The sequence below is a fragment of the Phascolarctos cinereus genome, unplaced genomic scaffold (assembly GCF_003287225.1).
Source record: "Phascolarctos cinereus isolate Bilbo 61053 unplaced genomic scaffold, phaCin_HiC Scaffold_2;HRSCAF=192, whole genome shotgun sequence".
Classification (NCBI taxonomy): Eukaryota; Metazoa; Chordata; class Mammalia; order Diprotodontia; family Phascolarctidae; genus Phascolarctos; species Phascolarctos cinereus.
This window is the reverse complement of record NW_027555625.1, coordinates 123134263-123160160: the sequence shown is the minus strand read 5'-3', so window position 1 is coordinate 123160160 and position 25898 is coordinate 123134263. Positions and strand designations below refer to the sequence as shown.

General features: G+C 37.9%; 1 protein-coding gene across 1 annotated transcript in view; it reads left to right on the top strand.

Annotated features, from left to right (window-relative positions):
* The first annotated feature begins 2056 nt into the window (after positions 1-2056).
* ADD2 (adducin 2) overlaps positions 2057-25898 on the top strand; it is a 166639-nt gene continuing 142797 nt past the window's right edge. The window contains exon 1 of the mRNA XM_020985313.2: positions 2057-2361. The gene's annotated coding sequence lies outside the window, so the exon portion shown is untranslated. The remainder of the gene's footprint in view (positions 2362-25898) is intronic.

Sequence of the window (25898 nt, the reverse complement as noted above, 5' to 3'; positions counted from 1 at the left end):
ATATAGATCATAGGGCAAAATCCAGATCAGTGGAAGACTGGTAACTGAAACAGAAACTGGGATGTTTGGAGGCAAAGTAGGTTTAAGTAGATATAGGCGAGAGAATAAAGAGTTCTGCTCAGTTGAATTTGAAGGGCTGGTGAAAATGTCTAGCAGAGAGTTGGAAATCAAGAGAGAGATTAGAGTTAGAGATACAGATTTGATCATCATTTTGATGGAAGTGATATTTGAACTCATAGGATCTAACAAAATCATTTATGGAGAGAGTACAGAAAGAAAAGAGAAAGGTTATGATTCGTTTTTGGTTTTTGGTTTGTTTTTAGGCAATTGGGGTTAAGTGACTTGCCCAGGGTCACACAGCTAGTAAGTGTCAAGTGTTTGGTCTGAGGTCAGATTTGAACTCAGGTCCTCCTGACTTCAGGGCTTGTGCTCTATCCACAACGTCACCTAGCTGCCCCAGAGAAAGGTTATGTTTCAGAGGCGGGTGATAGATATGGAGCCAGCAAAGGTGAATGAGCAGAGTATCATGTAGGTAAGAGCACTAGGAGAGAATAATGTTGTAGAAGCTGAGGAAGAAGAGGGGGGAAATGGGCAATGGTATCAAAAGCTGCAGAAAAGTTAAACAAGGATTAAACTTCCTTTGTATGTGGGTGGGGTTTGGAGAGGGAATAATAAGAGTATGGAATAAAGAATCTTATAGAAATACCAATTCTTATTAGAATTATTAATTCTATAATTATTAGAATAATTAATTAGAATTAATTAAATTCTTATAGAAATAAGAATAAAGGAAGAGCCAATAGCAATCAAAGGAAATTGAAGAGACAAATTTAGGTCTGATATCAGGAAAACTCTAAGCATTAGTACTACCCAAAAGTCTCATGGACTGCCTCAAGAGGATTAGTGGATTTTCCCTTCAGTGAAGGTCTTCAAGGAGAGTTTTGATAACCACTTGTCAGGTGCACTGCAGGGGTTCTTTTTCAGATGTAGGTTGGACTATATAGTTTTTGAGGTCCCTTCCAATTCTAGAATTCTGTGATTCTATGAAAATAAGGACTGATAAGAATTCATTAGATTCATCAATTAAAAGATAACTGTCAATCTTAGAGAGAATTGTTACAGATGATTGGTGCCAAAAATCACATTCCAAGGAGTTGGTGAATGAGAAGTTAGGAAGGAGAAACTACATAGACAACTTTCTAATGAAAAAGATGGCAAATTCAAGTTGCTAGGATGGTAAGATATGGTATAAGGGGATGCCAAGATTAAATGATTTAGTGAAACTTTTTATAAGGATGTAGTGGAATATGTTTTCATATATAAAATACTGAATAGACAGGAAAGAAAGAGAGAAAAGAAGAGAGGTTATGATAAAGGAAAAATGAGAATAATTCTTAAGGAGCCTACTCCCTAGGGAGATGGAAGGAGATAGGATCAAGTACATAAGGTGAAGATTTTGTATAGTATATTAATATTTACAAAGCAGTTTCCTCACATCAGTCTCTATTTTGTGGATGAGAAAATTGAGGCTTAAAGAGGAAAATGACTTGCTTAATAGAACAGCTCACAAATAGAATTCCCTTACATTTCACCATATCACATTGCCTCTGCTAACAAAGCTCAAATTTAAAATTCTTACCCCACCCCCTTCCAGAATAAAACGGCAATATTGGTTACTAGTTGTAATTTTTAGTTTTTTTTTTAAACAGTGACACCTAGATTTGGATAAAATCCGAAAAGTTCTGAAATAGTGTTTTGCCACTAACTTGTTTCAGGACTTCAAATCACGTCCCTTGGGCCTCAGTTTCTTTTCTTGTCAAACAAGGGGCTCATATTAGAGCATCTCTCAGGCCTCTTCCAGCCGTGACAGTCTATATGACATCAAATCTGGTCTGTTGCATCATCTTCCAGACTGCAGCAGTAGAGAGTAGGTGGGGATTGCAGCAAGGTTTCTTTTGAAGCTGCATTGGGGCCCATAACCCACTAGAGGGCGCTCTGTCTGCACCCGGGGTCCTTCCCTTTGTCAGTATAGGCAACAGTAAAGCACTCTCATTCCTCTGAAGCCTCATGCGGGAGATGGATTTAATTTTGATCGCAGGGCTGTAAGGGAGGGGACTGGAAAGGAAACCTTTGTCATCCAGCAGCAGCCTCTGTTGCCTTTAATTACATTAAAGTGAAGGAGCTGTGGGCTGGTGAGGGCAGTGCCAGCCAGGTGTGGGCAGGGAAGACATCCCCAGTGCTCTGACAAGTGTGGGGCTGAGGATGGATGGAAAAGGACCCTCTGCAGATTAGCTGGGTGGACTTCACATCTACAGATTGGCCACAGCGGAAGATCAGTTATGGACAAGATGCTTTAAGGAGGTAAGGCAGTCGTGGGCGTGGAAATGGCCAGTCTACGTATTTATCTGTCTTGAATGTTATTTTAAAAATCTGTCGTGTATTAGGTAGATGATATGCTTTCATGTGTGGACATCTGACATTTTAAAATATTCATTTGTGATGTCTTTCTCACTATCAATATTGCAGAAATGCCAAAAGATTGACGATAGTCTAATTTCGTGGCCCTATGAAATGAACATCTCTGGGGTATAATCCCCTAGACTAGTCTGCATAAATCAGCAATAAATAATTTTACTCTTACAGAAGGGTTGGTGAATGTTCATTTTCATCTAGTTTTATCTCAATTACAGGTGAGTTTGGTTTTTTTAAAGAAAATAATGTGTTTTCTTTTTCCCCTTCTGCTCTCCCCCACCTTTTAGACTTAAAATTTGTGTTCAGTCTGGCTTGTGGCTTCATGGTTTCTGCATAATTTACTCTTGGGGGATACCCCTGTGCGCTTGGTAGCAACATACACAGAAACACACTTTGCAGCTATTTCACAGACTAAGAGGCAGGGTAAGGAGGTGGTTGATCTAAAACCTGGAAATATTTTGCAAAGAAAAACTGGCGTGTAATTGTGTTCTAAGTATGTTTTCATTTTTCAGGACTCTCAATCGCTCAGGGGCCAGTGCCCATGAAAGTTATGATATTTTTGTTTATTCTTGAGAACTCGCTCCTCTTTCTCCCCTTTTTTCTTCCTCTCCCTCCTCTCCTACCCCCACCCCCAGTTTGTTCCCCTTGATGCGTCTGTGAGGCAAGGACAAGTATAGGCTTGTTTTGAAGCCAATGAAGGATGTACCTGGTGTCGGCCTTCTTCAGAATGCTTGCCATGTAGTCTTCAGTCTATCCTATTGTCTTGTTTTCTTTCTTCCTCCCTTGTCCAAGTCCCTACCCGCCCAGTCAACACCCCGCCCCTCCAAGGAGAAAGAAAAAAACATCATACAAAATAAAAGAGAAACTATCCTTCATTTTTGACACATGATCAGTAGCCATCTGTTTCATCTCTTTTCTCTGACTCCACTTGTGGTCTGCATTGTAAAGGTTTCACTGTCTCAAAATTTCTTTGTAGATAATATAAATTGAATTTCAATGCACTAAATTGGCATTTTAATGTTTTCTGAGTAACCCCAATGGGGGGATCTTGATGCTACTTGGGCAAGAGGCCTTTGCGAAAAGACCACCACTTTAGAGATGTCAAGTTCAGCTATCTTCATGTTTTGTGTCAATGCTTTAGAGTCTTTTGCAGATAAAACTGTAGTTCAAGTCTGTTTTTGGAGGCCTAGTAGGTATTTAATTTGTGCAGTTATGGGTTTTGCTTTTGTTTGATTATTATAATTGAGAATTGATATTGTTTGGGACATGAATCAGTTGTTCAAAAGACCTGAATAGAAGTACTTCAGATGAATATCAAAGGTCACCCCCAGACTTGTAAGGTCTTCCCTTTGTCATCTAAAAATTTCTCTTGAGTGTTTAAATATATTTTTCTGACTGTGCTTAAATAGGTTGCCTTTCTACAATTCCACCTGTTTTCATTCTTAATCAGGAAAGGGTCAGAGTTTCACAGTACTCATCACTAAATATCCATCTTTTCCTTATACAGACTAAAAAGAAATTCGATTTAGATTATTTATAAATTAGAGCAAAGCAAATGTTTGTGTACAAGCACATATGCGAAGCCATCAGAAAATGTGACCTTTTTGGTTCTATGACTGCAATTTCTTTATAGAAAAGACCTCTGCACATAAATCTTCTCCCCACCCCAATTTCCTTTCCAGCCCCCTCCCTAAAAAAACCCCAAACAGTTATTTTGCCTAGCTAGGTTAGAAACAACAAAAGTCTATGATAGTCTGTCTCTATGCCTATATTAATTTTAAAAAATAGAAAGGGTGAGCAAAATAAGAGTTATTATATGTGCCTTCTAGTCTTGTAAAGTTAGAATTTACTTTAGTTATTGGTTCAGTGACTGTATTACTTGGGAGAAATCATCTATACTTAGGTTCTTCCACATTAAATTCCTAGCTCAGCAGTCATTTCTTAGAAGACTAATAAAAATTTAAACACAAAAGATGGCCTATACCCTGATAGGCTTATGTTGAACTGTCTAATCAGAATACCACTTCAGGGAACAGATGATCTATTCCCTCTGAATGGCTATTTCTTTAAAAATTGGGTACTCAGCTTCCCCCCCCCAATTAATTTCTATATGGCAGACCCATCCAATTCATAGATAGTAAAATTGTACATTGTTAGAACTGGAGGGGGACTTCGAGGTCATGGCCATTTAGTCCAGCTCACTCCTTTTACAGAATAAAAACTGAGGCCTTGGAAGGTGAAATGATGGATAAGACCAGAAGCCAGATCTTCTGATGCCCAGTTCATTGCTCTTTCAATCCCTCCATGTTGGCCCTCTAATGACTAAAATTAAGCCCTTCTGAAATTAGACAGTATATAACAAGTCTCAAAAATTTGTAGATAAAGTTTAGAAGAGACTTTATTTTAACTAGTCCAGTCTTCTCATTATAATTAAGTTTAATTTTGATTTTTTTTTTTACTAATGCAAAACACAGAGTTTAAGTGACTTTCCCAAGGTTGTACACAGTAGGACATGTGAATGAGCATAATTAAAAGTCACCCTCAAGAAACTGAGGATTGGTAAAGGAAACTAATATTGAAAATAAGTAACCACAAAATTATTTCAAATATTAACATCTTGTATAAACTGCAAGTTATTTGTGAATTCACATGCCAGACACCTAAATTAGTTACCTCTCATCTCAAGGCTCAGTTTCACCTCTCCTTAAAAATAAAGTGATTGGGGCTGCAAGGAGCCTCAGAGAACTAGTCCAAATCTTCTGTTCCTACATAGAACTGGGCAGATTAACTTCTAACTAAGAATTCATCTGCATAATGAATCCATGCAAAATAAAAAGATTGGAAGTTTCCATCTGTCTACTATGTGTTCAGCACTGTGCTCAGTGCTAAGCAGATAGTAGGTATTTACATAAAAGCAAAATAGTCCCTTTCCTCAAAGATTCTACGTTCCACTGGGAAGAGGAGGATGGAGGGAGACAGTATTTCTATTGATACAATCATATGAGTTTGTTGTTTATAGGATCAACTATGCTATTTTTTCAATGTTGAACCATCTATGCATCTCTGTTAGAATTCCAACATGAGCTTAATGAACCCTTTTTTAATATATCATTATAATCTATTTGCTGGAAATGTGTTAAAATATTTTGTGTCAATATCCATTAGTTATAAAAGGAAGCATAGCATAATGTATGGAAAATCTGCCACAGAGCTCTGAAGATCTAAGCTCAAGTCCCACTTCTGACGTATACAGTAGGACATTGAACAAGGCACTTAATCTCTTAGTATTGCTTAGGTAACTTTCTAAAATGTTAAGTTTCAGAGAAATTGGTAATCTGCATTGGTGGAGGGAGTTTTCTTGCTGGGAGTTCTCTACACAGATGAAATCTCAGGTCAGGAAAAAATTATTAGTAATATTGTATGATTTTTTTCTCTGCTTTATCACTCCCTGGTTTGGGAATCTATAGCATGTTTTTCTCATAAAGCACCTTCTTTTTATTGTTGAGAATAACTTTTGTAATATAGTTGCTCTTTAAGTGTCTGATAGAATTCATTTCTAAATTTTTCTGGATGAAGTAAGTACTATTTCTTAAAAAGGCAACGAAAAAATTAATTAAAAGGTGTTCTCTCACAGTGTTATTTGCTTTAACAAAATTCTCACTTGTAAGGGATTTAAGTAAAGAGAAAAGATTATCTTGATCCAAGAACACAGATATTTCCTAAGTACTGCTTATGCTTTCCTTTTTTTCCTGTTTCTATTGAACTGATAAAAAGAGTTTTGAAAGAGGAAGGATAAAGGTGTGGAAATCTGTTTTTAAATACAATAATTTATTCTTCAACAACTATTAAGCTCCCACTGTTTGCCATATGATGATCAGTTGAAGGAATCTGGATATGTTTAATGTGCAGAAGAGAAGACTTAGGGACTTGATAGCTGAAGAGTGTCTGAAGTGCTGTCATATGGAGGTGGGATTATACTCCTCTCCTTGGATCTAGAAAATTAGGAGCAGTTGGTGAAAGTTGCAAAGAAGCAGATTTAGTCTCTATCCAAGGAAAAAAACTTCCTCATAATTATAGCTATTTAAAACTGGTATTAGATGCCTTGGAAGGTTTTCACTCATTGTAGATCTTCAGACAAAAGCTGGATTACCAATTGCTGGGGACATAGTTGTTCAAGCATAGGGTGGATAAGTCACTGTCTGAGATTCTGTGATTCTACAAAACCTCTCTGTTAGGTGTTAGGATAGTTATAAATGTTGTTGTTGTTATCATAGGGATAGAGATCTGTAGTTGTATCTATACATGGAATTCCTAGATGAAGAAACTTTCTCTTCTAGAGCAAATCAGCATCTCTGCCACTTACTGTCTTAGAAAGTGGCATAGAGCACTAGGTTAAGTGACTTGCCTAGGGTCACACAGAGAGTATGTGTCAGAGGCAGGACTTGACCAGAGCTCTTCCTGGCCTGTGGATGGCATCAAGGGGCCAATAGAACACCTGACAGACTGGTTCATAACCTCATAGTATTTGGAACTGAAATGGACCTCAGAAATTATTTAGTCAACTTACATGCCTCATTTTTTTTTTGCAAGCTATCAGGGTACCACAAAAAATTATGAAGTTTCTTTTTTTGTTGTATATTGAATATCCCTTTCTAGTCCTTCCTTCATCTCCAGTTTCTTCCAGAGTTTAATGCCCTTATATTGTTCTCTGGCTGTCCAAAGTCTCCTATTTTAACATTTTGCCCAAATCTCTCCTCCCTTGAAATGTCTGATCCTCTCAATTATCTCCTTCATAGCTGTGCCACTCACATTTGAAGTGTGTTAAGGCTTGTAAAGCATTACTGTCACAACAACCCCATAAGGCAGATAGTGTCTGTATTAATACATCCATTTTACAAATGGAAAAACTGAATCTAGGAAAGATTAAACAACACCCCATGGTCACACAGCTACTAACTGTTGGAAACACTGACCTTGTGTACCAAGTACTCTAAGTCCAGTATTTCTTCCATGCTACTACCCATAGTTTAAAAAAAAAAAACTAAGAAATTACCAATCCAATAAACCTCTTCTTCAATGCCAGGTTCTCAGTTGGGTGATGAGAGGGAAATAATATTATTAAACCAACCCACACTATCTGTACCAAGGTGCCATATAGTCATACTAGAAGGCAGAGGCAGCAAAGGGTATAGCATGGCCTGATAGAAAGAGTTCTGGATTTAGAGTTAGATTTCCTGAGTTCCAACCCTCATTCTATTCTTTGCTCTGTGACATTGGACGAGTCACTTCCACTCTCCAAGGCATCAGTTTAATATTCTGTAAAACACTGGAGGAGCTCTAAGGTCTCTAACAGCTCTAAATCTAAATAAATTTGTAAGGCTCTCATACTAACTCAGTGAACTCTTGAACATACACATACGTATACACATACACGCACACACGCACACACATACACACCTTTTCATTAAGGCAAAACATTTGGGACTGAACTTCCTTGCTCCCACACCCAGCTGGGTAATTCTTTTGTAACATCTCTTTTTTCCTTCGAGGTTGTCTTTGCTATGTTGCACAAATTAGGACTCCGTGTGGATGTTGGCTAGAAAGGAGGATTTATTGCCAAAGGGAAATAAGGGAGAGATTGGTTGTAATGATTTCTTTTCATTTGTACTGGGCTACGTACCCACAGGCTTCAGTCCATCAATGAGAACTGAGAGAAGGGCCAGTACCTCAGATGCTTAAAAAGAAGTGACCTTGGTGCTCAGGGTAAGAGCATGGATTAGGAAACTGAGGACCTGGATCTCAGTCCCAACTTTGCTGCTTATTACTTTTGTGATACTGGTCAAGTCTCTTCTTCTCTCCTCTGGGGTCTTAGTTTTTTCATTTATAAAATGAAGGAGTTAGACTACATGATCTCTAATATTGCTTCAAGCTCTAAATTCTAAGAACAGAGAACTGATGAGTCAGCGAGATATTCTGCCAAACAAATGGCAAATTTCCGCTCATATTTCAGACAGTGGTTGTTTTCTGTCCACTCCATGCTGGTATGCATATCAAGAACCCATAAATGCTGCCCATAAACATGCTGAAAGCCTAGCAAAATAACTCATCTCACCAAGTTCAGATAGTCATTCATCTTCCCTTAACCTTGTGGGGAAAAATAAAAGGTCTTACACAGCTTTCCTCCTCTTCATTCCACCAATTCCTTTGAGTAGATGCAAATTATGGTGGTCAGTTTAATTTGTATGATTGGAATCAGAAGGCCTGGACTTAAATCATGCAGAGACACTTAATAGCTTGGCAAATCACTTAAGGAATCACATCCCAGATCTGCTGCTTTTCACCTGTGTGACTTTGGATAGTCACTTCATCTCTCTGAGCCTCAGTTTCCTCACTCGTGAAAGGAAGGGGTGTCGACCTCTGAGGTGCTTTCTAACTCTGTCTTTGGTCCTAGTATCCTAATACCCGTGAGCCTTATTCTTTCATCTGGAAAATGCACTGATAGCCCCTAGAGATCACCTTTGTTATGTTTTACAAATTAGCAATTAATGTGGAGACTTTTATGAAGCATTCTTATTTGAAGTTTAGTTCATTTTGGGGGGTTTTACTCATTGTTTGTCTAATGAACCATTATTAGTCATAAATTAATATAATTTCTCCATCTCCCTAGACTCTTAAAAGTTATTTAAATTTTTCAAAACTGGCTGCTAGTAATTTTATTTCATTTTTTTTGGTTAGATACTGGCAAACTTTTTTTTTTAACAGAAGAAGAAAAAAGGGTGCTGGTTATTTTTTTTTATGATGTCATGTCTCCTAAGCAAGTTTCTGGGGATATTTTCTCATGCATCTTAGTGCAATAATTTTTCAGTCTACACATTCTCATCTTCATACTTATAACAGAGGTCTCTGTTCCACTTCTGTAGCCACATTCACCTACCATCCTTCTTTTGGGACTTTTCGGCTTTTGCTGTGATGCGGATATATTTGGGAGTCAGAGCTCTGTTAAATAAAACTCAGGTGTCAATGTATCTGTCTGTGCTTTGGTCCTTAAGGTTTCCCCACAATTGTCTTTAATCCATTTATGTCATGCTCACCAATTTATACAGACTGACCAATCCAACAAGTAGTCATTAAGTGTGTGTTATATGCAAGGCATGGTGTTTGGTGCTGGGGATACAGAGACAAAACAAAACAAAAAATAGACCCTGCTGTCAAGGAGCTTACGTTCTATTAAAAGATAAGTTTATTTATGATTATTGGAGGAAAAGAGAAAAGTAATATATAGGCAGATCAGGAAAGGCTTCTCATAGAAGGCAGAACATGAGCCGAGCCTTAAAGGAGACCAGTGATTCCAAGAGGTGGAGGAAAGGAGAGAGAGAGACTTCAAGGTACAAGAGGTCATGTCTACAAATGTACAGAAGCAAGAGATGGAATTTTAAGTTTGAGGAACAGCAAGTAGACCTATTTGACTAAAATGTAGAGTGTATGATAAAGAGTAATGTGGAAAAAAAACCTGGAAAGATAGGTTGGACCCAAATCCAAGGGACTTTAAATTTCTATCTGAGTAGTTAGGTGGCACATTGGGTTGAGTGCTATACCTAGAGTCAGGGAGACCTGAGTTCAAGTCCAGCTCCAGACACTTAATAGCTGTGAAACCTTGGACAAAGTAATTTAATCACAATCTTCCCCAATTTTTTTTATCTGTAAAATGGAGATAATAAAAGCACCTATCTCCCAGGGTTGTTGTGATGTTAAAATGAGATATTTGTAAAGGGCCTTGCAAAACTTAAAGTATTATATAAATGCTAGCTATTAGCGTTACTGTTATGATCCTAGAGTCAACAGGGAGCCACTGAATATTCTCAATCGTCAGACTTGTGCCTTACGAAGGTTATTTTAGCAGCTTTGTGGATGATGGGTTGGGAGTAGGGGAAAGACTGGAAGCCAGGTGTTCAATTAAGAGGCTGTTGTAAATAACCTAAGCAAATGGTGATGAGGGTCTGAACTAGGATTTTAACTATTTGAGTGGAATGAAGGGGAAAGATGTCAAGTCTTCTAAGATAAAACATATGTTTATTATTTCTTCATTAGTTTAATATATATATATGATTTCATCTATTTGGCTTGTGTGTCTACCAGTAGAGATCATAACCCTTCATGTTCATGAGTGGCTAGCGTCAAGAGAAATAATTGCCAGGTTGCCAACTCTTCTAGTTACAATCCTTTCTATGCTTATTAAGGATATTTCTTGGACACTAAATAGGCAGTGCATTGCTGGGCCCTTTGCAGGAAATTTGAGAGCTCAGATTCCACTGGCTCAAACTTTGAGAACCCAGGATCACATCCAAGCTCCCCAATGAACGTAGATAGAGCCAGAAATCAGGATTTTTAAAAAATCCAATAAAAGACTTATGATTTGTTGATATTAAATTTCATCTTCTTAGATTTGGCCCAATATTATAGCTTGTTGAGATATTTTTGGATCCTAACTCATCAAATGAGTTAACTATCTGTCCCCCCTTTTTTTGTGTGTGATTTGCAAGTTTCATGAATATGCCATCTATGCCTTTAACAAAGTCCCTGGTAAATTGTTGAACAATGTGGGCTAATTCTGCGATGGAAAGATCAGTGATTTGGAGACTGAGAATGTGGGTTCCAATTCTAGCTCTGTGGTCTACTGCCTTCATGACCTGGGGCGAATCACTTAATGTCACCGGTGTTAGCAAAATGAATGAGTTTCACTGTATGGTTTCAGTGGTCTCGCGTCTCTGAATCTGTCATCCCAGGGATTTGTTTCAGTTGTCTGTGGCTAAATTGTCATTTGGCTCCATTTTAAGTTTTTGAAACTTAGTTCTTTTTGGATTCCTACAGGGAATATGGATTTTCCAACTCATTTTCTGTTGTATGCAATACCAGGTAAGAGAAGGTGTTTTCATTCCCTGTTGAAGATTATATGGGAAGTTTTTAAACTTCCCTGCTTTAGAAGGTCAGTTTCTGGTGGTAGTAGTATGCTTAAAGTTCCTACCTACAGATGTGATTAACCTTCCCAGCAATCTAGCTGCAGTTACTGACCTTGATTTGAACATGAGATTGCCTCCCCTCACCCCACCCCAGAAGTAGATATTTGAAAACTTCCCCATGTTATTTAATATTATTGTGTAATTTATTACCATAATTCTCAGTTCTAAAGATGTCCAACAGACATCCCCAGGGATCCCAGTTTGCATCTTTTTTTTTCTTTTGAGTGAATACAATGCTGAAGCTTTCAAAGCAGATATAAAAATCACTTTAAAGATACTTTCTAAGTCACAACAATAATTGACCCCAAGGAATATATAATCTAGGGTGATATATATATATATATATATATACATACAATCAAAATCCACAAATGGAGCATAAATACATGAAAAGTGCAAACAAACTAAAATGTGAAGTCTGTGGGGAAAAGGAGATTATACCTGGTTGGAAGAGAGCATCTGGGAAGCCTTCCTAGATGAGGTGGCACTTGAGGGAGGGTTTAAAGGAAGGAGGCATGGTGAGAATGAGGGAGAAGGGTGGTTGACAGCCTTCTAGCCATAGAGAACAATGGGTGCAAAGACACGGTAGTGGGAAAGCCTGGAGCATATACAGGGAATGGGGTTTGGTGCAGTGAAGGGAATTATATGAAGTAAGTGAAGTAGGAAAGATAGAGACATTATATTTACAGAGCCTTGCATGCCACTGAGAAAGTTAGATTTTTTTCGGCAGACAACGAGGAGCCATGAGAGGGTTTTAGCCGTCACTCTGTGACCAGATCTGTTATAAGAAAGATTAACCTGGTGGAGGTGTGAAGAATGAACTAGAGATATGAATGAGAATGAGAGAATGAGCTAGGGTAGAGGAAGGAATATTGGTTAGGAAATTATTGCAATAGTCCAAGCGGTCATGAGGACCTAAATGGTTCTGGTAAGTGGGGACAGAGATGAGCTGATTTGAGATTTGAAAGGGAAGTAGAAAATAGATGAAATTGCTTTTGTAAATTATTACAACCACTGTTCCTTAAAAATGGAATCATATAATTTTGGAATTGGAATGGACTTCAGAGGCCATATAATTCAATCCATATCTGAATGAAAATCCTGGCTACAATATCCCCCACAAGTATTCCAAAAATAAGATTCATTGCATGAAGAGCTCCATCGGGGAGGGAAGGGAATACAATGCCTGCTATGTACCAGCAGCTGTGCTAAACATTTTTTACAAATATCATCTGACTGGATCCTTACAAACATCCCTGTGAAGTAGGTGCTATTATCATCATCCCTATTTTACATTTGAGAAAAGTGAGGCAAACAGAAGTTACATGATTTGCTCAGGGACAAACAGCTAGCCATTGTCTAAGGCTGGATTTGAACTCAGGTCTTCCTGACTCCAGACCCAGCACTTTATCCATTGCACCACCTTCTGACAGCTACAAGATATGATCTGATTATAGCAGAATGCAGTGGGACTCCCACCTTCCTAGTCCTAGACACTATGCTTTTTAATTCAATCTAAGAATGCATTAGTTTTCTTGGATGCTATATCACACTGCTATTCATATTGAGCTGATAGGCCACCAAAAAACCTCATGCTTTTCATATGTACTGTAGTCCAGCCACTCTCCACTTTGGACATGTTAAGGTTTTATATTTATATCCTTCTTCAGGGCTAAAGCCATCCCGGAAGCAAGCAGCTGCCTCTCCTTTCTCCCTTTTAGTTATCTTTCTCAAAGCAGTTTCATTTATAGATGCCATTACACTCATAACTTTACTGTTACTCCACAGTTGGTTGAAAGTCTATATTGAATTTATTTTTTTGTTTTAAAACAAATGAAGAATCAAATGCTTTTTAACTGTTCCTTAGATGTTCCATCTTTTGGTGTTTGTAGTTCTTTTAAAAATAGCTTAACTGTGTTCACACTTGCCTGCAAAATATCAGAGCATTCCCAGGGAAGTGTGAGGACTCGAATATTCAATTCAGCAACTGACTAAAAGAGTGTGCATTCCTATTTGATTTTCATATCTTCCTTCATCTATTCTTGAAACACTTGTTCTAAAAGTATTATAAGTGCAAAAGGGTACATAATCCTCATTAAGATCCTTTCAAAATTAAAAAAAGTTTAATTTTTAATAATAGGCTATAAGATAGGAAAAAAAAAACCTGAATCCTTTCTCCACAGATAATATGCACTGTAATTCCCTCCATTCTCCCTATGGTTCAAAGGATCTTCTCACATACAGAAACCATATTTCATTTGCCACCAAATCTTAAATAAAAATGACTTGATCTATTTGCCCTAAACTTTAGTACATTTGTTTGCTGCTTTCTATATATTTGACTCTACACAAGTCACTTCCCGTTCTCTGGGCCTTGATTTCTCCAAATAAAAAAAACAAAACAAAACAAACAAAAAAAAACCCCACGAGGTTGGACTACGTGATCTCTAAGAGTATGTTGCAACCAGATCTCTGACCTTATTAAGACCCCCATGTAAAGTATTGTAAAGATCATTCTTTTCAACTCATGCTATGTCAGCAATAAAATTTCTCCATCAGTTTTCTATTTTTGGCATGGTACTTATGTGATATTTCCTTGATTATTACTATTTCTGATCTTCAGGTTGTACACCATAGTGAGTTGACCCTATAATGTGGCAGTTCAGAAAGATAATAGGACTGGATTTTAATCAAAGCATAATGTTCAGAAAGGACATGATATTCCCGCTATACTCTGTCCTGATAAGAATATATCTAAAGTATTGTGTTCAGTTTGGGGTGCCACATTTTAGCAGGGACATTAACAAGCTGGGGATTATCCAGTGTAGAGGAGTTGAATCAAATCCATATTATATGAGAACCAGTTCAAGGAACTGAGGAGAGTTTAGCCTGGAGAAATAGAGCTTTGAGTGGGAGCTGGACATGGGGGTCTCTGTCTTCAAATATTTGAAGGGCTAGCATGTGGAAAGGGGTTTAGAGTAGGGCTTTTAAAACTTTTTTGTGTGTCTTAATACAGACCTCTTTTCAGAATGTTTTTTTAAATTTTTTTTTTATTTTTCAGCCAAAGACGAGATTTATTAGAACATCTGTCATATTGGGCAGACTCTTAAGGAGTCTGAACATGGTTAAGCAGTGGTTAGATTTTAGGAATCTGAGCAACGGCTAGATTATAAGAATCCCAGCCCAGAATCTTTTTAAATGCATAAAATACACAGATTACAAATGAAAGTCATAACATGGACTTTATCTCATAACATTTTTAAGTGCATAAAAGAAAATATGTAGATTTCAAATGAAATGAATTATATTAAAATACAATTTCCGAAATATTTTTAAAAAGTTAATGGACACTAAGGTTATGAACCCTTATTTTTAAGAGTTATTCTATTTGGCCTCAGAAGGCAGAATGAGAGCTGACAGGTGGAAGTTACAGAAAGGCAGATAGTAGCTCAAACTAAGGATAAAACTTCCTAAGAACTGGAATTGTCTGAGAGTTAGATGGACTTCTCTGAGATAGTGGCAGGTAAGTTTACTGTCAGTGGAGATGTTCAAGCAGAGACCAAATGATCTTTTGTCAAGGATATTTTGGCAAGGGGTCAAGGGGGATTCTTACTCAGGTGCAGGTTGGATTAGGTAATCCCTGAGATACCTTTCACCTTTGTGATTCTCTTCTATGATTCCCTAATCTGCTTCTCTCTCTCCCTCTCTCTCCCTCTCTCTCCCCTCTCTCCCTCTCTCTCTCTCTCTCCCTCTCTCTCTCTCTCTCCTCTCTCTCCCTCTCTCTCCCTCTCTCTCCCTCTCTCTCCCTCTCTCTCCCTCTCTCTCTCTCTCTCTCTCTCTCTCTCTCTCTCTCTCTCTCTCTCTCTGTCACACACACACACACACCTACACACACACATACATACATACATACATACATATATATATCTTGGGTGAGTACCTTCCCCTTTCTAGGGCTCAGTCACCTCATCTTGAAAATGAGAGTATTGAAGTATCTTAGGTCTTTTCCAACTCTAAATCCCCTGATCCTATAATGCTATGATTATATGAACCAAGAATGGTAAGGGTGGGAGAAGTTACTCTTATCCTTTTTTGGTATTAGATGGTTGCGTATTCATACTAATTATCTTGGCATCCCTTTATTTAGAATTTATCCTTCTTCACTCTTAACAACACACTTCTGATATTTTCAACATGCTCATTTGCCTCCTAAATTAGCTACATCTGTTACCATAGTTATGTAGCATCTAGTTTAACTCCTTCCATGCTTGGTGCATGCTTGTTCTGAATGTGTTCGTGTTCATTTTTTATTTCTGCCATAATCTTCAATGGTTGCCAGACCTTCTGGAATACTGTAATTGTAAGGAAATTTTTCTATGTGTTAAGCTGAAATATACCTCTGAGTAATTTCTATCCACTGGCCCCAGTTCCACATGTCTCCTTCCCCCACTCCAGGGTCAAGTAGAACAAATCTATTTCCCATTTCATATTTTGGTGCCATCTAGCCTCAACTTTCAAAACCCCCAATCTAGTCTTTGATTCCTTTATATAACCATCACATATTAACATTTTGGGTTGGCTCCCTGTCCTGTTGCCCTTTCTGTGGATGGAACAGAAGGGTTCTTAACTTGGGGTCCGTGAATTTGTTTTTTTAAATATATGTAACTCTTCCAACAGTTGGTTTCTTTTGTAATCTTTTGTATTTCATTTTATGCATTTAAAAACATTATTCTGGGAAGGGGCTTGTAGGCTTCATTGGCTTTCCAAAAGGGTCTCTGACAAAAAAAGTGAAGAATTACTGCTCTGGATATAATCTGAAGGGGGAAATGGAGAATGGAACCATCAGCTCCCTGGTTTGAGACATTGGACTTTTATCAATACTATCTAAGATTGCATTATATTTTTTGGCTACTGCATCACATAGTCAACTCCTTTTGTGTTTGCAGTCTTCTATAACAGGGGTGGAGAACCTGCAGCCTTAGTTCTGTGAAGATTCAGTCAAAGGGCCACACTTGAGGACCTAGAGGGCCACATGTGTGGCCTTGAGGGCACAGGTTTCCCACCCCGTTCTAGAACTATTTGTCTTTTTACATGAACTGCTTCCTAGTCATGTCTTTTCATCTTATTTTTGTGCAGTTTGTTTTTTGAAACCAAGCACAGTTCTTCGTTAATGCCATTTCACTTTTCTAGCCCTTTAATGGTTTTTTTTAAAAATATATATATATATATTCCAACTCTATTATCCAGTTCTGTGGCTATTTCTCCTAGCACTTGCAAATTTGGTAAGTTGGTCATCTCTACCTTCCCCAAGTCATTATAATTCTAAACCAAACAGTCCAAGAATGAAGCCCATTAGAAACATTTCTCCAGATTGATAGCAGCCTTTGATTCACCATTCTTTGTTGTTCAGCCTTTCAGTTGTTTCAGTCATGTCCAGCTCTTCATGATCCCATTTGGGGCTTTCTTGGCAAAGATACTAGAGTGGTTTGTCATTTCTACTTCTCTGTCTCATTTTACAGAGGAAACGGAGGTAAACAGGATTAAGTGACTTGACCAGAGTCACATTGCTAGTAAGTGTCTGAGGACAGATTTGAACTTGGGTCTTCCTGACACTCTATCCACTGTACTACCTAGCTAGCCTATCACCATTCTTAGGATCAATCAGCCAGTCCTCAACTAATTTAACTGTACTATCATCAAGCCATGTCTCTCTATCTTGTCCAAAAAGATATGGTGAAGGACATAGTTTATCTGACCTTCATCAAGACCTTTGACAATGATCACAGCATTCCTTTGAATCTATTAGGTCTAATAAGAGAAAAAGAAAAAAATGAAGTAAATCTGGCATGCCTTATTGTTAATGAATTTATGCTGTTTCTTATTGATAACTACATCCCTTTCTAAGAAATCACAATTTTTTCATTTACTGCTAATGAGTCCTATAATTTGCCAATAATTAAAGTCAAACTCACTGGCTTATGAGTTCAAAAAACATAGTTTATTCCCCCATTTTGAACATCAGAGTAGCATTTCCCTGTCTCTAGACCTCTGGTACTGCTTTCATCCATCATAGTTTTTCAAAGGTAATAGACATTCCTTAGTCACAATCAAAAATTCTTTCAGCCCGGTGTGGTGGTACATGCCTGTAATCCCAGTCACTGGGAATGCTGAAACTGCCAGATCTCTTGAACATTGGCATCTGAACTATGCAAATTGAGTGTCCACATTAACTTTGGCATCAATATAATGAACCTTTGGGAGCAAGGGAGGGTGTAGTTTCCCAAGGTGCCTAAGGAGAGGCAAGCCATCTCAGGTCAGAAGCAGAGCAGCTGGTCAAGCTTCCATGACAATCAGTAATGGGATTGGGCCTGTTCCCAACCCCTGCACTTCCAGCCTGGGCAAGATGGGAAGACTTGATATTTTCTTTCTTTTTCTTTTTTTTAAGGCCCTTTCAGTACCATAATATATAGTTCATTTGAGCTTGTCAATGTGAATGCATTAAGGGCCTCTAGATACTTCCTTACTGCCTTTATATTTCTCTTGATTAACCATTTTTGTTTTATGCTTTCCTGTTCTGAAGATTATTCTCCTTGGTAGAGAAAATGTAAGGAAACTAAGAATTGAGTAAATCAGCTTTCTTTCTATCAGCCCATTGACCCCATGCCTTTCCCTTCCTTGAGTTTCTCATGGTCCCTAAGCATACCCTTTGCTTTCAACTTCTGTACCTATCTTTAAAAAACCTAAGTTGATCAATGAGTTGACTGTGTGTGTGTGTGTTATCTCTTTATATACCTCCCTCTTTTCTTTCTCGTTGGAATAATTTATGTATAAGTAACAGTATTGTTCTTGAGAGCCTTTTATTCCTCTTGATTGAACTTCCCTCAGAATTTTAAGTCATAGGATTCTGTCAGTTATTTCTATGAACTCCAAAATCAGTTCCCCAAAATCCTTGGTTCTAGATCAAACTTTGATTCCTTATCTATCTTGAAATCTTAAGGCAATGTAGCCTGCCCCTCCCTCCCCCCTCTCTATTTTTGGTGAGGCAATTGAGATTAAGTGATTTGCCCAGGGTCACACAGCTAGTAAGTGTCAAGTGTTTGGTCTGAGGCCGAATTTGAACTCGGGTCCTCCTGACTTCAGGGCTGGTGCTCTATCCACTGTACCACCTAGCTGCCCCTAGCCACTCTCTTTTAAGGTTCCTGAAATGCTTTATTAGCTGGAGGGATGAAATAACAAACAAGACAAGTCAAGAATTTTTCAACTGTTCATATGATAGACATAATTGTTATTGTGATACATGGTAATTGGGCATAAATGTTGAAAATTTCATGTAAATAACTATAATTAGTAATACTTTTATATAGCCAACTCAGATTTTGAGGTTTGTTTTCTTATTTTTAGTTCTCTACTGTCTATAATCAGCCTTTAGTCTCAACACTTTCCCCTTATACCATTTATTGTTTAATCATCATTGTCATTATCATGCTGGGTTAAAAAAAATGTCCTGGATCTTATCCACCAATAGACCTTTCCCACTTTTCTCTGCATCAAGGTTGATGTTTCGTGTTCTTTAATAAAGAAATTGAGTCTCAGAGAGATGAAGTGACTTCCCAAAAGACACCAAAATAATTAATAGCTAAGTTGAGATTCATAACAAGGTATTCTCACTGCAAATCCACCTGAGGACTGGCCATCAGATGGTTATGTTGGCCCTAACCATTCAAAAAGACTATTAGGGCTTGGAGGAGTTCCTATCGATATGTGCCAGGATACCCACACCAACTGAATCAAAAATCTTTTGAAATTAAAGTTAACATGCCTGAATAAATGAAATTCAGTTAAATTTATAAAAGGATATAAATTTCTTTCTGTTTTAATAGAGGAAGAGGGTTGAAACCAGAGCTATGGAACTAGGTATCACAAGAGGTAGGGGAGGGGTGCCTTGGAAAAAGAAGGAAAGGAGCTCAGGGACATTCAAAGTTTCTTCTTGGATTCTGACTTCAAAGTTTTACAGGAGGTCTTCTCTGCTTATCTCCATCTGTGCTGGAGATAGAAACTGAGCACTGGAGATAAATAAAGTCTATGCCATTTGTGACCATGCAGAACTAGCCAGAACTATTTCCAAGCCCTCTCTCTTTGGGTATTTTGGTCTAGGTTTCCTAAAGGAAATCGAGATCTCACAAAGAACACAAAAACATGAATATAATACTAAATGATACAGCACCATTCTTGTCTGGTTTCTAGATTTCTAACTACAGTTCAGAATTAGCTCTCCAGGATCTTTCACAGATGGTTTACCTTTCTCGTGCCATAATTTCCATGTATGATTGTGGGAATTAATGCAGTGAACCCAAGTCTAACTTAGATTCTTTTTTTTTATGCATCAGTCATTATTTAGAGCAGCCCATCACAGTAGAGAGAACGCTGGACTGAGATTGATAAGGCTTGAGTTCCAATCTTCTTTCTGCCAGTAGCTTACTATGTAACCTTGGTAAATCATTCCTTTCTCTGGACCTATCCTTATTGCTGATTGCCATTGACAATATCAGATTTAGGAATACTATGCCTACACAAAACTGACATTGACAATTCCTCCTCTGTCAAATGAGGATGTTAATCTAGATAGATGGTTTCTAGAGTTCCTTCCAACTCTCAAGTTCTTAATGTCAATAAAGAAATTAGGCACAAGCATAATGTTGTCCACTGTTCATTCTGCTTGTGATCACTGCTTCCATAAAATGATATTATAAAGAGCACATGCCTAACCATGGGCAACCATGGTTTGAGAGGTGCTATGTATCTCAAAGGACCATGTATGCATTTCTCTATATGTCTTGGAAAGACAGTAAGATTAAAGGAGGAATGAACTTGAAGCCTTCAGTCCCTAGAGATATGGGAGGTGATAATTTCAAGAAACGAGTGGTAAGAGTATTTGCTGCTTGATTTAATTCCTTGTTATTTACCTTATATTCTTTTAAGTAAATGACCTTTGCTTTACTATACTGTTACATGAATTAATTCTGGCTAGATTGGGTGAAATTCAATGAAAGTAGAAATTTATGAGTTGTAGAGCTGGGAGTGGCCCAGAGTTGGTGGTTTTCTGGGTTCCTCAGGTACCACAAGTACTTCAGTATGTTCAGCTTTTGTGATGCAAGAGCAGTTTGCCCTACTTTCTTTCTTCATAAGGACTGCCACAATGCCTGAATTTTCATAGGGATTTTATCCACCCTCCCTAGTGCCTGTTAATTGTAGAGGATATTTGCAAAAAGAAAGTCAGTTAACAAGCATTTATTAAGTGCTTACTATTTACCAAGAAAAGCAAAAATATGATTTATGCCCTCAAAAAACTGATGTTAAAACAAGGGACACAGCATGCAAATAACCATACATATAAGATATATGTATATACATACATACATGTGTGTATATATAGATATATATAATATATATTGTCTCTCTCTATATTATATTATATTATATTATATTATATTATATTATTATATTATATTATATTATATTATATTATATTATATTATATTATATTATATCCCTCTCTATATTATATATGTATATACACATATATATATATGTGTATAAATATAAAGATAGAGAGAGAGAAGAGGAAGGAAGATAACTCCAGGGGAAGGCACTAGCAGCTAGTGGGACAAAGAGAAACCTCCTGATGACAGTGGGATTTGATCTGAGTCTTGAAGAGAGCCAGGAAGCTGCAAGGTGAAGGTGAGAAGGAGCTTTCCAGGCATGGGAGGCAACCACTGAAAAGGCACAGAGTCAAGAAATGGAGTGTCCTGTGCAAGGAATAGGATGAAGGCCACTGTTGCTGGATCATAGAGGGGAGGAAGGTGCAAGAAGACTGGAAATATAGGAAGAGTCCTGTCCATGAAGGGTTTAAATGCCAAAGACAGGATTTTTTATTTGATCTTGGAGGCAATTGGGAGTTACTAGAGTAAGTAGGGGGATGACATGGTCAGAATTGTGCTTTAGGGAAACTATTTCGACAACTGAGGGAAGGAGATATCGAAGTAAGGAGTGACTTGAGGCAGGAAGAACAACCAGAGTGTTATTGCATTAGCACAGATGAGGTGATAGGGTCTGCCCCAGGTTGGTGGCTATGTGAGAGAAGATACTGGAGCATGTAAGAGAGAGATTACTAAAGTAGAATCCATAGCACAAGGCATATCGGGTATAGGGGGTGAGTGCAAGGGGAGAGTTGAGGATGACACTGTGGTTTTGAGCCTGAGTGACTGGGAGGATTGGCAGTGCTCTGAACAGGAATAGGAAAGTTGGGAAAGAGGGAGAATTTGGGGGAAAGATGAGATTGGGGGGGCATGTTGAGTGTTGTCTATGGGGACATTCAGTTTGAGATGATCTAAAGGTAGTTGGTTATTTGGAACTTTAGGTCAGGAGAGACAGTAGGGCATGATATATAGACCTAAAAATCATCTATATAAAGATGATAATTGAATCCATATAAGTTGATGATAACAGCTATCATTCATATAGCTACTTAAGGTTTTGCAAAGCACTTGGCATATGTTATATCATTGGATCCTCACAACAACCCTGTGAATGGCCTTAAATTTTCAATGCCTTAATATTTTGGAAGTGTAAGTCAAGGTCCTCAGCTGAGATGAAGGTACCATGACAGGCATGAAGAAGAATGGAAAGATTTGTCATACTTGGTGTTGTGGGTGGGATAATGAATCTACTAGGATTGCCTTGCTTGGGTTAAGGGCCAGTTGAGATTATATAACAAATTTGTAGTAAACCCAGTTAAGCATGGCTTTGTAATTTTCTCCAGCCACATTCAGCAGCAGGTGGAAGATGCTGGGAATAATCCAAGCTTAGAGCTTGGCAAGGTATGATTGGCAATTGGACAATGGATCAAGAGTTTCTAGTGTGGAAGATAGTAGAGTTGAACTGATTCACTATGGAGTAAAGAAAGGGAAAAGAGGAGAGTACAGCTAGTGCAGGAATGATTACCTGGGAAAAATCTGAAACCTGGAAGGATTGGAGGACATGATAAAGGGAGAAAAGTTGGTTTAGGGGTAATGAGGTAGAGAGAAATGTGGAATGATAAATGAGAATGAGCAGATAAAGGCATTTTTTAGATTTCATGAAGAGGAGAGAAGATGGGAGAAGAAAGAGAAAAAGAGAGGAGGAAGCCAGGGTAGCCATTTCAAACGGAGTGATTAAAGACCATAGTAGGAAAGTGACATTCCTAGATATAGTCATTGTCAGAATGAAGACAGATTTCTCAACTCCAGGAATTCCCAATTAGGTGTGCTGTCTCAATGATTATAATGCTTCTACTTATAGGTTTATGTAATTTCTCTGGAAGTCATTTTTGCACTGATTATCTGTTCTTTAGCACTTAATTATATTCTACTTTCTATCATTCTTGTGGTTATTGTGTATAAGTCTCATTTTCTCAAAGAAAGTATTAGGTCACTGAGGGCAGAGCAGTATATCAGAAAAGGAACCCCCTTGGTATATGGTGTATAGTTGGGAGAAGAGAAGCTGGACTTTTTGAATTCTGGCTCTGCCACTTAGCTCTGTGACTTTGAGCAATACGTTTACCTTTCTAGCCCTCAGTATCTTTATCTGAGAAATGGATACAATAATATTTACAATTATTACCTCACAGTGTTGTGAGGCAGATACTTCATAAGCTTTATATAGCTGTAGAAATAAGAGTAGTTAAGGGGTAACACAAACACTACCCTTTTAAATCCATAGCACTCAAAAATCATTCATAGATTTGAGGTCCAAACTAAGTAAGTTGATTTGTCTTTTTAATCTTATTTCTTCCTTGTGATGCCTATTTAGAATAGAGCATACATAATTAGAGCTGGAAGGGACCTTACAGATCATTGAGAGACGAGTAAATTGAGTCTTAGAGATTATGTGATGAGTCCAAAGTCAGAGCTAGTAACATAGAGTCAGAGCTTGAACTAGATCCCCTAATTTGGTGCTCTTTGGAGCAACAAGTGTTTTCTGAAAGACAGAGGACTGAAGAAAAAAGTGGCTGGATTAGTTTGGATTAAGGTTCCTTCTAGCTCTGAATATTCTTAAAGTGTATTCATTGTAGATTTTCCTGAACTCAATCCAGCTCCAAAAAAGATTTAATGGGTCTTTTCAAAGGATTATCTGTTTGTCTAATGCTCTCATTTTGTAGGTGAAGAAATAGAATCAGACAGTGAAGTAACTTTCTAAAGGTTGAGCAGGTAGCAAGAAGCAGCACTGGAATTTGAACACAGCTCTAGTACTTTTCCCCATCTTACTGTGGTATTTCTCTGATACTCTGAAGAATTAGGATTATTGCTTATTTATGGATCATTGAAGCTGTTTGACTCTGAAGGAAATGGGCTAATTACCTCATTGCCAGAGCCAAGTTCCAGGTAAAGGAATTCCAGGTGTATACTTTCCTTCTGTAACTTCATTGAGTGGGTAAGATGAGTCTTCACTTTTCTCCTAGAAGGAAATAGGCTTTCATTATTATTTCTTTTTCCCTCTAGTTTGTGAAGATGCCAAAGGAGGCCAAGTGTTTCTCAACATGTCAAAATATTTAAAATAAGAAAAATTATAAAGATATGTCTCACAATAAGATAGCCAGGGCAGTGGCCATTTCATTATAAAGTCATTATGACATTTCAACCAATCTATCTATAATATTGTTGGGTTGTTCTAGATGGTGATAATCTTAGCTGCTTGTATTCCAGAGAACTCCTCCACCCTCAGACTAGTAGAGCTTTGCAAGGCTGGCTAATAGAAAATATTTGGTAGAGTTGGGAAGCCCTGGGGGAGAGATGCCTGTCATTTTCTTCCCCATTGTTCCCTGTTCCCTTCCCCCTTCCCCATTCTTGAAGTGCCTACACCTGGTATGAAGATACAGGAGGTTTACAGGTATGTCAAGAATTAAAACTGGTTTCGTAAAGATACACACACACAACATTGTGCTTTTGTTCTTGTTTATCCTATACACTTGACTTTGGAGTCTGATCTTTTCCCATATTTATGAGCTTCCTTTGGAATCAAACTGAGGGTGTAGATGGGTTCCATTTTGAGAGGGGATGAGATGTGCCCTAACAACCCTAAAATGATACATCTTCAGGTGAAAACTGAAATGATCAACAGGATAGGAGAGTCAAAGACTCCCAGTAAAGCAAACTGATTTATTAGTAATAGAACCAGAGACCCTATTCCACAATACATTTCCTTAGAAAATGAAACTTAATTACAACTACCATGATAGTACAATAAAACAGAGACTGTTGGTTGTAGTACCTTGGAATGGCATCTTCCTTTTGTTGCTGCTGAATTGGGTTCATAGTAATTTTACACATGGATGAATACAGCCACAAAGAGAGCAGCTCAAAGTCAGCAAGCAAACTGGGGAATAAGGTCAGGACACACACCATGCTTATTTTTGCCAAACAAGCCCTTATATTCCAGTACTGGTCTATGGCTCTGGGCATTTTATTGCTTTCTGGGCAAACTCTCCCTTCACATTCTGAAGCTGGTCAGACTCTGGTGAATATTTATAAAAGAAAAAAAATTGATTATATTTTCCTGGTGCCTTCTAATTCCTTTCCAGGTCATTTAGATTATATCTCAGGACTGCTGTTAATGGACTTTTATGTAACTAAAATCAATGTTCATAGAAGCTCATGTCTAAATTAGGTTGACGTCTAGTGCAGTTTGGTGAATCATTTTGTCATGAGAAGTGGGTCCAGTTATCAAATGTTTCAACTAAATATACCCAGTTTGTGATGGTTTGAATCTTGATTTTTATAGTTTAATACTGTGAGGATCTATGATATCTTATACGTATGTCTTTCCTTCTAAGAATGATTATAAGCCTTCCAAGCCCTAGTATATTGGTTTCTATTTGCTGTGTCCAGGAATAAGTCTCTCCAAATTTAGCTATGTTGGTCCTCAGGTGGCAGACACAGAGTTCATCTCTGAGCCCATACTCAGAGCCTTTTTAGCTTAATAAGACCTGAGAGGGCTTGGACCCCACTGGTCCAAGTGTCAACCTCCATGTTACAAAGAGGCATCGAAGAAGGGCTTTAGTGAAGGATGCTTGACTTAGATGGCAGAATTATGCTTTACAGGGTCCATCCATCTATGTCACACGATTGATTGTATTCTAATTAATATTTGGTGGTTGTTGGTTGTGATTCATTTCTTGTCAGATAAGGGAAGTATCTAATGAGGCATAACTACCACTGTGTTCACTTGACCATCTCCTATGATGTTTACAAAATCATGATCTCCTTACCTCTCTCTTACTGACTCTTATGGAAATGTGGGAAGCAGAAAAGGCTTTCTTTCTTGATAAACTTTATGTTTTATGTCAGGAATTTCTATAATATTCACCTGACCAGA